At 45.0% G+C, this 13135-nt stretch overlaps 1 pseudogene; it reads right to left on the minus strand.

Annotated features, from left to right (window-relative positions):
* Positions 1 to 13135, minus strand: part of LOC135508546 (lysyl oxidase homolog 3B-like) — a 117637-nt pseudogene that overhangs the window by 23098 nt on the left and 81404 nt on the right.

The raw sequence follows: 13135 nt of genomic DNA on the forward strand, positions 1-13135 counted from the left end.
AGGGTGTGTCAGAGTGGGGTCAGTTCAGGGTGTGGCAGAGTGGGGTCAGTACAGGGTGTGTCAGAGTGGGGTCAGTTCAGGGTGTGTCAGAGTGGGGTCAGTTCAGGGTGTGTCAGAGTGGGGTCAGTTCAGGGTACCACAGAGTGGGGTCAGTTCAGGGCACGGCAGAGTGGGGTCAGTTCAGGGTGTGTCAGAGTGGGGTCAGTTCAGGGTACCACAGAGTGGGGTCAGTTCAGGGAACGGCAGAGTGGGGTCAGATCAGGGTGTGACAGAGTGGGGTCAGTTCAGGGTGTGTCAGAGTGGGGTCAGTTCAGGGTGTGTCAGAGTGGGGTCAGTTCAGGGTACCACAGAGTGGGGTCAGTTCAGGGCGTGTCAGAGTGGGGTCAGTTCAGGGCGTGTCAGAGTGGGGTCAGTTCAGGGTGTGTCAGAGTGGAGTCAGTTCAGGGTGTGTCAGAGTGGGGTCAGTTCAGGGTGCGTCAGAGTGGGGTCAGTTCAGGGTGTGTCAGAGTGGGGTCAGTTCAGGGTGTGTCAGAGTGGGGTCAGTTCAGGGTGTGGCAGAGTGGGGTCAGTGCAGGGTGTGGCAGAGTGGGGTCAGTTCAGGGTGTGTCAGAGTGGGGTCAGTTCAGGGTGTGTCAGAGTGGGGTCAGTTCAGGGTGTGTCAGAGTGGGGTCAGTTCAGGGCGCGTTGCCCAAAATGCGGGCTTAAAACAATCCACATTAAAAAAATGTTCCTCTGTGGCCAAATCATGCTATCTGGTGCAGTATTTTGAATTATTTTATTTATTTATGTATAGGGACGAGTAATTATATAGCTAATTTTGGCTAATTGAATTTGATTTACTTTAGGGGAAGCCTATTTTCCCCTAGACTATTGGACGTGCCGCCTACGCCGACATCAGAGTGAATGTAACTGGTGCACAAAACATCTAATGACGGTGCTGCCTGTGGTGATCTCTCTGATCTTTATTAGTGAAGTACCAGTCATGTTGTTGCTCTGTCATGTAGACAGGGCTCTAACTCCCCTAGCTCCACAATGAGATAGGGTGCAGGCCAGGCAGCAGGCTGTTAGCCAGCCTGCCAGCTTAGTGGAGTCTGCAACTAGCACAGTCAGTGTAGTCAGCTCAGCTATCCCCATTGAGACTGTGTCTGTGCCTCGATCTAGGTTGAGCAAAACTAAACATGGCGGTGTTCGCCTTGGCAATCTCACTAGGATAAAGACCTCCTCCATTCCTGTCATTATTGAAAGAGATCATGATACCTCACATCTCAAAATAGGGCTACTTAATGTTAGATCCCTCACTTCCAAGGCAGTTATAGTATTATAATCACTGATCATAATATTGATGTGATTAGCCTGACTGAAACATGGCTTAAACCTGATTAATTTACTGTGTTAAATTAGGCTTCTCCTCCTGGTTACATTAGTGACCATATCCCCACGCATCCCGCAAAGGCGGAGGTGTTGCTAACATTTACGATACCAAATTTCAATTTACAAAAAAGAAAATGATTGCGTTTTCGTCTTTTGAGCTTCTAGTCATGAAATCTATGCAGCCTACTCAATCACTTTTTATGGCTACTGTTTACAGGCCTCCTGGGCCATATACAGCGTTCCTAACTGAGTTCCCTGAATTCATATCGGACCTTGCAGTCATAGCAGATAATATTCAAATTTTTGGTGACCCACTCCAAAAGGCTTTCGGAGCCATCATCGACTCAGTGGGATTTGTCCAACATGTCTCTGGACCTACTCACTGTCACAGTCATACTCTGGACCTAGTTTTGTCCCGTGGAATAAATATTGTGGATCTTAATGTTTTTCCACATAATCCTGGACTATCGGCCCATCATTTTATTACATTTGCAATCGCAACAAATAATCTGCTCAGACCCCAACCAAGGATCACCACAAGCTGTGCTATAAATTCTCAGACAACCCAAAGATTCCTAGATGCCCTTCCAGACTCCCTCCAGCTACCCAAGGAGGTCAGAGGACAAAAATCAGTTAACCCCTTAACGGGGGATCTAAATGTAACCTTGTGTAATACCCTAGATGCAGCCTGACCCCTAAAAACAAAAAACATTTGTCATAGCCTGGTTCTTCTCTAGGTTTCTTCCTAGGTTTTGGCCTTTCTAGGGAGTTTCTCCTAGCCACCGTGCTTCTACACCTGCATTGCTTGCTGTTTGGGGTTTTAGGCTGGGTTTCTGTACAGCACTTTGAGATATCAGCTGATGTAAAAAGGGCTTTATAAATACGTTTGATTAATTGATTGACATTAGAACTCATGCATTATATAATTCACTGTTGTATTTAATTTTCCAATTTTTCAGAACTAAACACACTCTTGGTTAAAACAATTGCCAAGCAATACCTTAAAGTGCCTTAGCCCATTCACTGTGCTGTGCCGTTCCTACTCTATGTGAATCAGCGTTATTAAACCACCTCAATCTGTCGTCCGTGCCCTTACAAACACCTGGAACACGTGGAGCTAAGAAGCCCTGAAGAATATCCAGCCCAACAGGTCCTTCAGGAACTCACTCTCTGAGCAGATGACCCCAGCAGAGAACTTAGCAGCAGTCTTCTGACAGCTGACAGTCCTGTGATGCTGGCAGTGGCTCAGAGACATCTCGTTTCCTATACAAAGGGAAGGGGATGTTATTAGACACTTTTCTGAAATTTACCAGTAAACTAATCTGATTTTTTTTGTAATTTTCAAGGATTTTAAGGAATTTTCATAACATGTAAACTATATAAATACGTTTTTTTTGTTTAAAATATTTGGTAAATTCGCGGGAGTTTCACAACCCTACCTGTACATTTCACTCCACTCATCACCATCTCTGTCACGTTACTACTGTCCCAGTACCATGTTTCCTTAGCAACAGGGGAAGCACAAACAAATAGCAGGAGGTTATCATCAAACATTGATTTATCCAGGAAGTCCCATTGAGACCTATTTTACAAAGGACACTTGGCAATAGGTTATGATAATAATAATAATAATTGATTGGAGTGCTTTTCCTGTAGCTCAAAGAGCTTTATGTAGTAATGGAAAAAACCTCTTCCTCTACCAGTGTGTAGCACCCATCTGAAAGGTGCCAAAACGATCACCACACACCAGCTATCTTGGTGGAGAGGTGAGGAGTGAAACGATCACCACACACCAGCTATCTTGGTGGAGAGGTGAGGAGTGAAACAATCACCACACACCAGCTATCTTGGTGGAGAGGTAAGGAGTGAAACGATCACCACACACCAGCTATCTTGGTGGAGAGGTAAGGAGTGAAACGATCACCACACACCAGCTATCTTGGTGGAGAGGTTAGGAGTGAAACGATCACCACACACCAGCTATCTTGGTGGAGAGGTGAGGAGTGAAACGATCACCACACACCAGCTATCTTGGTGGAGAGGTGAGGGGTGAAATGATCACCACACACCAGCTATCTTGGTGGAGAGGTAAGGAGTGAAACGATCACCACACACCAGCTATCTTGGTGGAGAGGTTAGGAGTGAAACGATCACCACACACCAGCTATCTTGGTGGAGAGGTGAGGAGTGAAACGATCACCACACACCAGCTATCTTGGTGGAGAGGTGAGGGGTGAAATGATCACCACACACCAGCTATCTTGGTGGAGGGGTGAAACGATCACCACACACCAGCTATCTTGGTGGAGAGGTGAGGGGTGAAACGATCACCACACACCAGCTATCTTGGTGGAGAGGTGAGGGGTGAAACGATCACCACACACCAGCTATCTTGGTGGAGAGGTGAGGGGTGAAACGATCACCACACACCAGCTATCTTGGTGGAGAGGTGAGGGGTGATATGTCAAATAGGTTAGCATAGCTCGGTTTCCATCCAATTGGCAACACATTTTCACATGAATATTCTAATGTCTGTATTCTCCTTTTACCCCAAGAGTTGTGTTTCCATCAAATTGACTTGTTGCGGATAAAAGGCTGTGTGTGATGACGTAGTGCACATGAAAATACCGTTTGCGGTTAAATTCCCATGTCCCAAGTTAAATAGGTTTCCATCTCATTTTAAACTCTACTAATGGTTTTGTCTACAGCGAATGTCATCTCTGGTCTTGATACTGGTGCTCTATGATGACATCACTGGCGCTCTTGTCAAATACAGTTGGGGTAACCTACATGATGACATCACTGGCGCTTTATCATGCTGGCGCTGTCATATACAGTGCTGGTAGCCTACCTACATGATGACATCACTGGCGCTCTATGATGACATCACTGGCGCTCTAGTCAAATACAGTGCGGGGAGCCTACCTACATGATGACATCACTGACGCTCTATACTACCTGTCCTTGCTTTATACTACCTGTCCCAGCTCCTGTCCCAGCTCTATACTACCTGTCCCAGCTTTATACTACCTGACCCGGCTCTATACTACCTGTCCCAGGTCTATACTACCTGTCCCAGCTTTATACTACCTGTCCCAGGTCTATACTACCTGTCCCAGCTTTATACTACCTGTCCCAGCTCTATACAACCTGTCCCAGCTCTATACGACCTGTCCCAGCTTTATGCTACCTGTCCCGGCTCTATACTACCTGTCCCTGCTCTATACTACCTGTCCCAGCTTTATTCTACCTGTCCCGGCTCTATACTACCTGTCCCTGCTCTATACTACCTGTCCCAGCTCTATACCACCTGTCCCAGCTCTATACTACCTGTCACAGCTTTATTCTACCTGTCCCAGCTCTATACTACCTGTCCCAGCTCTATACTACCTGTCCCAGCTTTATTCTACCTGTCCCGGCTCTATACTACCTGTCCCGGCTCTATAGTACCTGTCCCGGCTCTATACTACCTGTCCCAGCTCTATACGACCTGCCCCAGCTCTATAGTACAGTATCATACTTCCAACACACATCATACTGTAAAGGAATTGATTTCTGCTTCTCCCAGTCTTACTCACAGTGATGGCATGCATGGAGTATCCCAGGCCTAGCTGTCTGCAGACTACCATGGCCTCTTTAGTGGTCCAGCTGGCAGAACACACCGTGCCCCACCGCGCCCCCACCTGAACCTCCACACGGCCCTCATAGTACGTCCTGCCTCCCACGATACGCACCTGTAAAGGGGCCCTAGGGGATGTCAGTGAGAGGGCACCTCCTGTCTCAACTCCAGTCCTGGAATACCCCCAACAGTACTGGTTGTTGCTGTAGCCTCGGACCACCTGATTAAACTAGTAAGTTAATCATCAAGCCCTTGACTAGTTGAATCAGAGGTGTTTGTTCAGGATAGTCGAGGACTGGAGATGAGAAACACTGCTGTAGCCTGTCTGTGCTTCCTCCAATGTCTAGTCTGTGCACAGTCCTGAGGGTCAGGGGTTTGCTGATGCAGGAGCAGCTATGGGGTTAGTTCATAGACTCACAGAATAACATGTCAGGGTGAACATGTCAAGGTGAACATGTCAGGGTGAGTCATGGAGCGGGGAGCCACATTGGTTCCTTCCTGGTGGGTTGGGAGAACCAATGAGATGTCGCCTCCTGGCATGTTATGGTTGGCTGTTATGGTTAACACTCTTGAGAGGTTAACACTCACTCTCATGATGAGGTAGCCTGCGAGGGGGAGGAGTTGCAGTCTACTGCAGAGATAGCCTGCAAAGTAATGTCATACTTTCCAGGTCCATACCCAAACAGTTCGAACTACTAATTTTAAAAATTACTCTCTCCAGAAATAAGTCTCTCACTGTTGCTGCCTGCTACCGACCCCCCTCAGCTCCCAGCTGTGCCCTGGACACCATTTGTGAATTGATCGCCCCACATCTAGCTTCAGAGTTTGTTCTGTTAGGTGACCTAAACTGGGATATGCTTAACACCCCGGCAGTCCTACAATCTAAGCTAGATGCCCTCAATCTCACACAAATCATCAAGGAACCCACCAGGTACAACCCTAAATATGTAAACACCCTCATAGACGTCATCCTGACCAACTGGCCCTCTAAATACACCTCTGCTGTTTTCAACCAGGATCTCAGCGATCACTGCCTCATTGCCTGTATCTGCTACGGATCCGCAGTCAAACGACCACCCCTCATCACTGTCAAATGCTCCCTAAAACACTTCTGAGAGCAGGCCTTTCTAATCGACATGGCCCAGGTATCCTGGAAGGATACTGACCTCATCCCATAAGTAGATGATGCCTGGTTGTTCTTTAAAAGTCCTTTCCTCACCATCTTAAATAAGCATGTTATATAATGTCATATAATAATAAGCCACGTTCACAAAATGAAGATCTAAGAACAGATATAGCCCTTGGTTCACTCCAGACCTGACTGCCCACGACCAGCATAAAAACATCCTGTGGCGTACTGCAATAGCATTGAATAGTCCCCGCGATATGCAACTGTTCAGGAAAGTCAGGAACTAATACACACAGTCAGTCAGGAAAGCGAAGGCCAGCTTCTTCAGGCAGAAATTTGCATCCTGTAGCTCTAACTCCAAAAAGTTCTGGGACACTGTGAAGTCCATGGAGAACAAGAGCACCTCCTCCCAGCTGCCAACTGCACTGAGGCTAGGTAACACCGACAAATCCATGATTATCGAAAACTTCAACAAGCATTTCTCAATGGCTGGCCATGCCTTCCTCCTGGCTACTCCAACCTTGGCCAACAGCTCCGCCCACCCCGCAGCTACTCGCCCAAGCCTCTCCAGGTTCTCCTTTACCCAAATCCAGATAGCAGATGTTCTGAAAGAGCTGCAAAACCTGGACCCATACAAATCAGCTGCGCTTGACAATCTGGACCCTCTATTTCTGAAACTATCCGCCGCCATTGTCGCAACCCCTATTACCAGCCTGTTCAACCTCTCTCTCATATCGTCTGAGATCCCCAAGGATTGGAAAGCTGCCGCAGTCATCCCCCTCTTCAAAGGGGGAGACACCCTGGACCCAAACTATTACAGACCTATATCCATCCTGCCCTGCCTATCTAAGGTCTTCGAAAGCCAAGTCAACAAACAGGTCACTGACCATCTCGAATCCCACCGTACCTTCTCTGCTGTGTAATCTGGTTTCCGAGCCGGTCACGGGTGCACCTCAGCCACGCTCAAGGTCCTAAACGACATCATAACCGCCATCGATAAAAGACAGGACTGTGCAGCCGTCTTCATCGACCTTGCCAAGGCTTTCGACTCTGTCAATCACCATATTCTTATCGGCAGACTCAGTAGCCTCGGTTTTTCTGATGACTGCCTTGCTTGGTTCACCAACTACTTTGCAGACAGAGTTCAGTGTGTCAAATCGGAGGGCATGCTGTCCGGTCCTCTGGCAGTCTCTATGGGGGTGCTACGGGGTTCAATTTTTGAGCCGACTCTTTTCTCTGTATATATCAATGATGTTGCTCTGACTATCCTACCGATCCTCGACTTCGGCGATGTCATCTGCAAAATAGCTTCCAATACTCTACTCAGCAAACTGGATGTAGTTTATCACAGTGCCATCCATTTTGTTACTAACGCACCTTATACCACCCACCACTGCGACCTGTATGCTCTAGTCGGCTGGCCCTCGCTACATATTCGTCGCCAGACCAACTGGCTCCAGGTCATCTACAAGTCCATGCGAGGTAAAGCTCCGCCTTATCTCTGTTAACTGGTTACGATGGCAACACCCACCCGTAGCACGCGCTCCAGCAGGTCATCTTTGATCATCCCTAAAGCCAACACCTCATTTGGCCGCCTTTCGTTCCAGTTCTCTGCTGCCTGTGACTGGAACGAATTGCAAAAATCGCTGAAGTTGGAGACTTTTATCTCCCTCACCAACTTCAAACATCTGCTATCTGAACAGCTAACCGTTCGCTGCAGCTGTACATAGTCTATCGGTAAATAGCCCACCCAACTTTACCTACCTCATCCCCATACTGTTTATATTTATTTACTTTTCTACTCTTTTGCACACCAATATCTCTACCTGTACATGACCATCTGATCATTTATCACTCCAGTGTTAATCTGCAAAATTGTAATTATTCGCCTACCTCATGCCTTTTGCACACAATGTATATAGACTCTCTTTTTTTTCTACTGTGTTATTGACTTGTTTATTGTTTACTCCATGTGTAACTCTGTGTTGTCTGTTCACACTGCTATGCTTTATCTTGGCCAGGTCGCAGTTGCAAATGAGAACTTGTTCTCAACTAGCCTACCTGGTTAAATAAAGGTGAAAAAATAAAAAATAAATAAAGAGGTTAACACTCTCGTGATGAGGTAGCCTGAGGGGTTAACACTCTCGTGATGAGGTAGCCTGAGGGGTTAACACTCTCGTGATGAGGTAGCCTGAGGGGTTAACACTCTCGTGATGAGGTAGCCTGAGGGGTTAACACTCTCGTGATGAGGTAGCCTGAGAGGTTAACACTCTCGTGATGAGGTAGCCTGAGGGGTTAACACTCTCGTGATGAGGTAGCCTGAGGGTTAACACTCTCGTGATGAGGTAGCCTGAGGGGTTAACACTCTCGTGATGAGGTAGCCTGAGGGGTTAACACTCTCATGATGAGGTAGCCTGAGGGGTTAACACTCTCGTGATGAGGTAGCCTGAGGGGTTAACACTCTCGTGATGAGGTAGCCTGAGAGGTTAACACTCTCGTGATGAGGTAGCCTGAGAGGTTAGGCCAAATGTCATGATTCTCCAGCCTGAGGATATCGTTTTGGTCCAAGACTAGTGGTATTCAAACATTTTCAGCGGGGACCCAGAATTTCATGGAACCCCATTATCTCTACAGTTATTTTTCCTGAAACCTACTGAAACAACCTTCAAATCGGATTTATACGTTGACAAATAAACCTTTTTATCAAAAATAAAAACAAACCAATAAATACATTTACTCAATAAAGTTGTATCTTTTAAAATATCTTTCTAAAAAACATTTGTGATTGTTCCTGACAATAATATGTACTCTTATATTCTATATATAACATATATATATGAGGTAGCCTATATATTATACACTCTAAAATATAAACATGTAGGGTGATAGTCTGATGTTTTATTCTCTCGTGATGAAAAAGGTTATTTCTCTCAAATGTTGTGCAGAAATTTGTATACATCCCTGTTAGTGAGCCTTTCACCTTTGCCAAGATAAGCCAGCCAGAGGTGAGGCATATCCTGAAGCTGATTAAACAGTATGATCATTATGAGGTGAACCTTGTGCTGGGGACAATAAAAGGCCACTCTAAAATGTGCAGTTTTGTCACACAACACAATGTCACAGATGTTCAAGTTTTGAGGGAGTGTTGACTGAGGAATGTCCACCAGAAGGTTGTTTTAGAGAATTTGTGATGAGTTCAACCGGCCTCACAACCGCAGACAACATGTAACCACCCAGGACCTCAACATCCGCTTCTTCACGTGTGGGATAACACTGAGACCAGCCACCCGGACAGCTGATGAAACTGAGGAGTATTTATGTCTGTAATGAAGCCCTTTTGTGGGGTTAAACTCAGCCGACTCTGACTTTGAATACCACTGTTTGAGACAGAGGTCCAAATGAGATCCCTAGCCATGTCTCCAACCATGTGATCCCTAGCCATGTGATCCCTAGCCATGTGATCCCAAACCATTTTCCCTAGCCAGAGGTCCCAGCCATGAGGTCCCTAGCCATGAGATCCCTAGCCATGAGATCCCTAGCAATGAGGTCCCTAGCCATGAGATCCCTAGCCATGAGGTCCCTAGCCACGAGATCCCTAGCCACGAGGTCCCTAGCCACGAGATCCCTAGCCACGAGATCCCTAGCCAAATCCCTAGCCACGAGGTCCCTAAAAGATCCCTAAAAACAAACCAATCCCTAAATACATCCCTTATCCCTCAATACGAGGTCCCTAGCCACGATCCCTTTCCAAATATCCCTTTCTAAAATCCCTAACATTTGGTCCCTATTGTTCCTAGCCATAATATGTCCCTTATATTCCCTAGCCATGAGATCCCTAGCCATGAGATCCCTAGCCATGAGATCCCTAAACTAAAGATCCCTAAACATGAGGTCCCTAGCCATGAGGTCCCTAGCCATGAGATCCCTAGCCATGAGATCCCTTGAGATCCCTAGCCATGAGATCTCTAAATGTTGTCCCTAGCCATAGATCCCTGTTATGAGATCCCTGAGCCATGAGGTCCCTAGCCATGATCCAGCCATGAGGTCCCTAGCCATGATCCCTAACCATGAGATCCCTACAGAGGTCCCTAGATCCCTAGCCATGAGATCCCTAGCCATGAGATCCCTAGCCATGAGATCCCTAGCCATGAGGTCCCTAACCACGAGGTCCCTAGCCACGAGATCCCTAGCCACGAGGTCCCTAGCCATGAGATCCCTAGCCATGAGATCCCTAGCCATGAGATCCCTAGCCATGAGATCCCTAGCCATGAGGTCCCTAGCCATGAGGTCCCTAGCCATGAGGTCCCTAGCCATGTGGTCCCTAGCCATGAGGTCCCTAGCCATGAGATCTGCGGAACAAATCCGAGGTTGGAGATTCATGGTAATTGTAGTCCATGGTTATAACCTGGTTTAAGCATGTTCTATTAGCACTGTACAAGCCGTTAGCTTGGTTAATACACCTACTTGCAGGCCGTGGTTAGCGTAGCCTAGCCCCAGCTGTCTGCAGGCCACCATGGCCTCCTTGGTGCTCCAGGCCCCTCCACAGATCAGCCCCCAGATCCTGGTCCCGTTAGCCTCTGTGTTCAGCACCTCCACCCGCCCCTCATACCGCGTACGGCCCCCTGTCAGACGGATCTGTGGTTGGGCAGACGGGTTAGGAAGCGGAGGGCAGGGGGGTGTGTGGATTGGGGTTAGTATGGGCGATTACGGTCTGGCTGAACACAGGGCGTTTATCCAGACATACAGCACTTTGATTCAATCAGTTCTGCCTTAACCCTTCGATAACCGACAACTGCATAGCGGTTTCATTGTTTTTATTTAGGCGATGTCGGAGGTGGAACTGCGTTAAATCAGCAAGCAGCTCCCGCCGTTATCTCTATTGCGGACGTTGCCATTGGATGTTGCCATTGGATGTTGCCATTGGATGTTGCCATTGGGCGTTGCCATTGGACGTTGCCATTGGACGTTGCCATTGGGCGTTGCCATTGGGCGTTGCCATTGGACGTTGCCATTAGATTAGTAATAATCCCACATAGCCTTGATACAATTTGGAACAGTGGAATGTTGTCAGCTTCAACACAGTTCCACCTCTGTCACTGCCAAAATCACAGCAATGCGGGAGTCAGCTATCTCAGTTAAGGCTTGATCTGATTAAATCTCTGCCATCCAAATGGCACCCTATTCCCTATATAATGTACTACTTTTTACCAGGGCCCATAGGGCTTTGATCAAAAGTAGTGCACTTTGTAGGGATTTAGGGTGCATTTGTGATGGATACTTTGATTTATGGGTTAAAGGCATGTGTTTGATGAGAGTAAAGGAAGTCATGACACACATCACATAGTCAGAATGTGTCCAGGTTTACGTCTCTCATCACAATACTACTAACATTGTATTGAACATTACTGAGGCACACACTCCTGCTCGATCAGGAATCTATTACCAAGGTCAACACGTCATTGATCAATAAACAGTTTAAGATTCACAGTAAACAATATATCCCCCTCTTTGCAAAAACTAAATTACTTGACTAAACCTTTACTTAGTTTGTTCTCTATGATCATATTATCATAATTTTATCAGTAAAACAGGATATAACAATGACTGCAATGAACAGAACAGAACATAATAGAAAATAACAGAATAGAATAGAACATAACAGAATAGATCAGAACATAATACAATAGAACAGAAAAGAATGGAACATAATAGAATAGAACAGAATAGAACATAACCAAATAGATCAGAACATAATACAATAGAACAGAATAGAACATAATACAATAGAACAGACAGAATAGAACATAATAGAACAGAATAGAATAGAACATAATAGAATAGAACAGAATAGAACAGAACATAACAGAATAAATCAGAACATAATAGAATAGAACAGAACATAATAGAACAGAACATAATAGAATAGAACAGGGCATAATAGAATAGAACATAATAGAATATAACATAATAGAATAGAACAGAACATAATAGAACAGAACATAATAGAACAGAACATAATAGAATAGAACATAATAGAATAGAACAGAACATAATAGAATAGAATAGAACAGAACATAATAGAACAGAACATAATAGAACAGAACATAATAGAACAGAACATAATAGAATAGAACATAATAGAACAGAACAGAGTAGAACAGAACAGAACATAATAGAATAGAACAGAACATAATAGAATAGAACAGAACAGAACAGAATAGAACAGAACGGAGTAGAACAGAACATAATAGAACAGAACAGAGTAGAACAGAACATAATAGAACAGAACATAATAAAACAGGACATAATAGAACAGAACATAATAGAACAGAACAGAATAGAACATAATAGAACAGAACATAATAGAATAGAACAGAACATAATAGAACAGAACATAATAGAACAGAACATAATAGAACAGAACATAGTAGAACAGAACATAGTAGAACAGAATAGAACAGAACAGAGTAGAACAGAACATAATAGAATAGAACAGAACATAATAGAACAGAACAGAATAGAACATAAGAACAGAACATAATAGAACAGAACAGAATAGAACAGAACAGAGTAGAACAGAACATAATAGAATAGAACATAATAGAACAGAACAGAATAGAACATAATAGAATAGAACAGAACATAATAGAACAGAACATAATAGAACAGAACATAATAGAACAGAACATAGTAGAACAGAACAGAACATAGTAGAACAGAACATAATATAATAGAACAGAACATAATAGAATAGAACAGAACATAATAGAATAGAACATAGTAGAACAGAACATAATACAATAGAACATAACATAACAGAACATAGTAGAACAGAACACAATAGAATAGAACATAATAGAATAGAACATAATAGAACAGAACATAATAGAACAGAACATAAGAGTTGAGTCACCGATGTGATCTTCCTGTCTGGGTTGGCGCCACCCCTTGGGTTGTGTCATGGCGGAGATCTTTGTAGACTATACTCGGCCTTGTCTCAGGATGGTAAGTTGGTG

This window comes from Oncorhynchus masou, chromosome 21, assembly GCF_036934945.1.
Source record: "Oncorhynchus masou masou isolate Uvic2021 chromosome 21, UVic_Omas_1.1, whole genome shotgun sequence".
Taxonomy (NCBI): domain Eukaryota; kingdom Metazoa; phylum Chordata; class Actinopteri; order Salmoniformes; family Salmonidae; genus Oncorhynchus; species Oncorhynchus masou.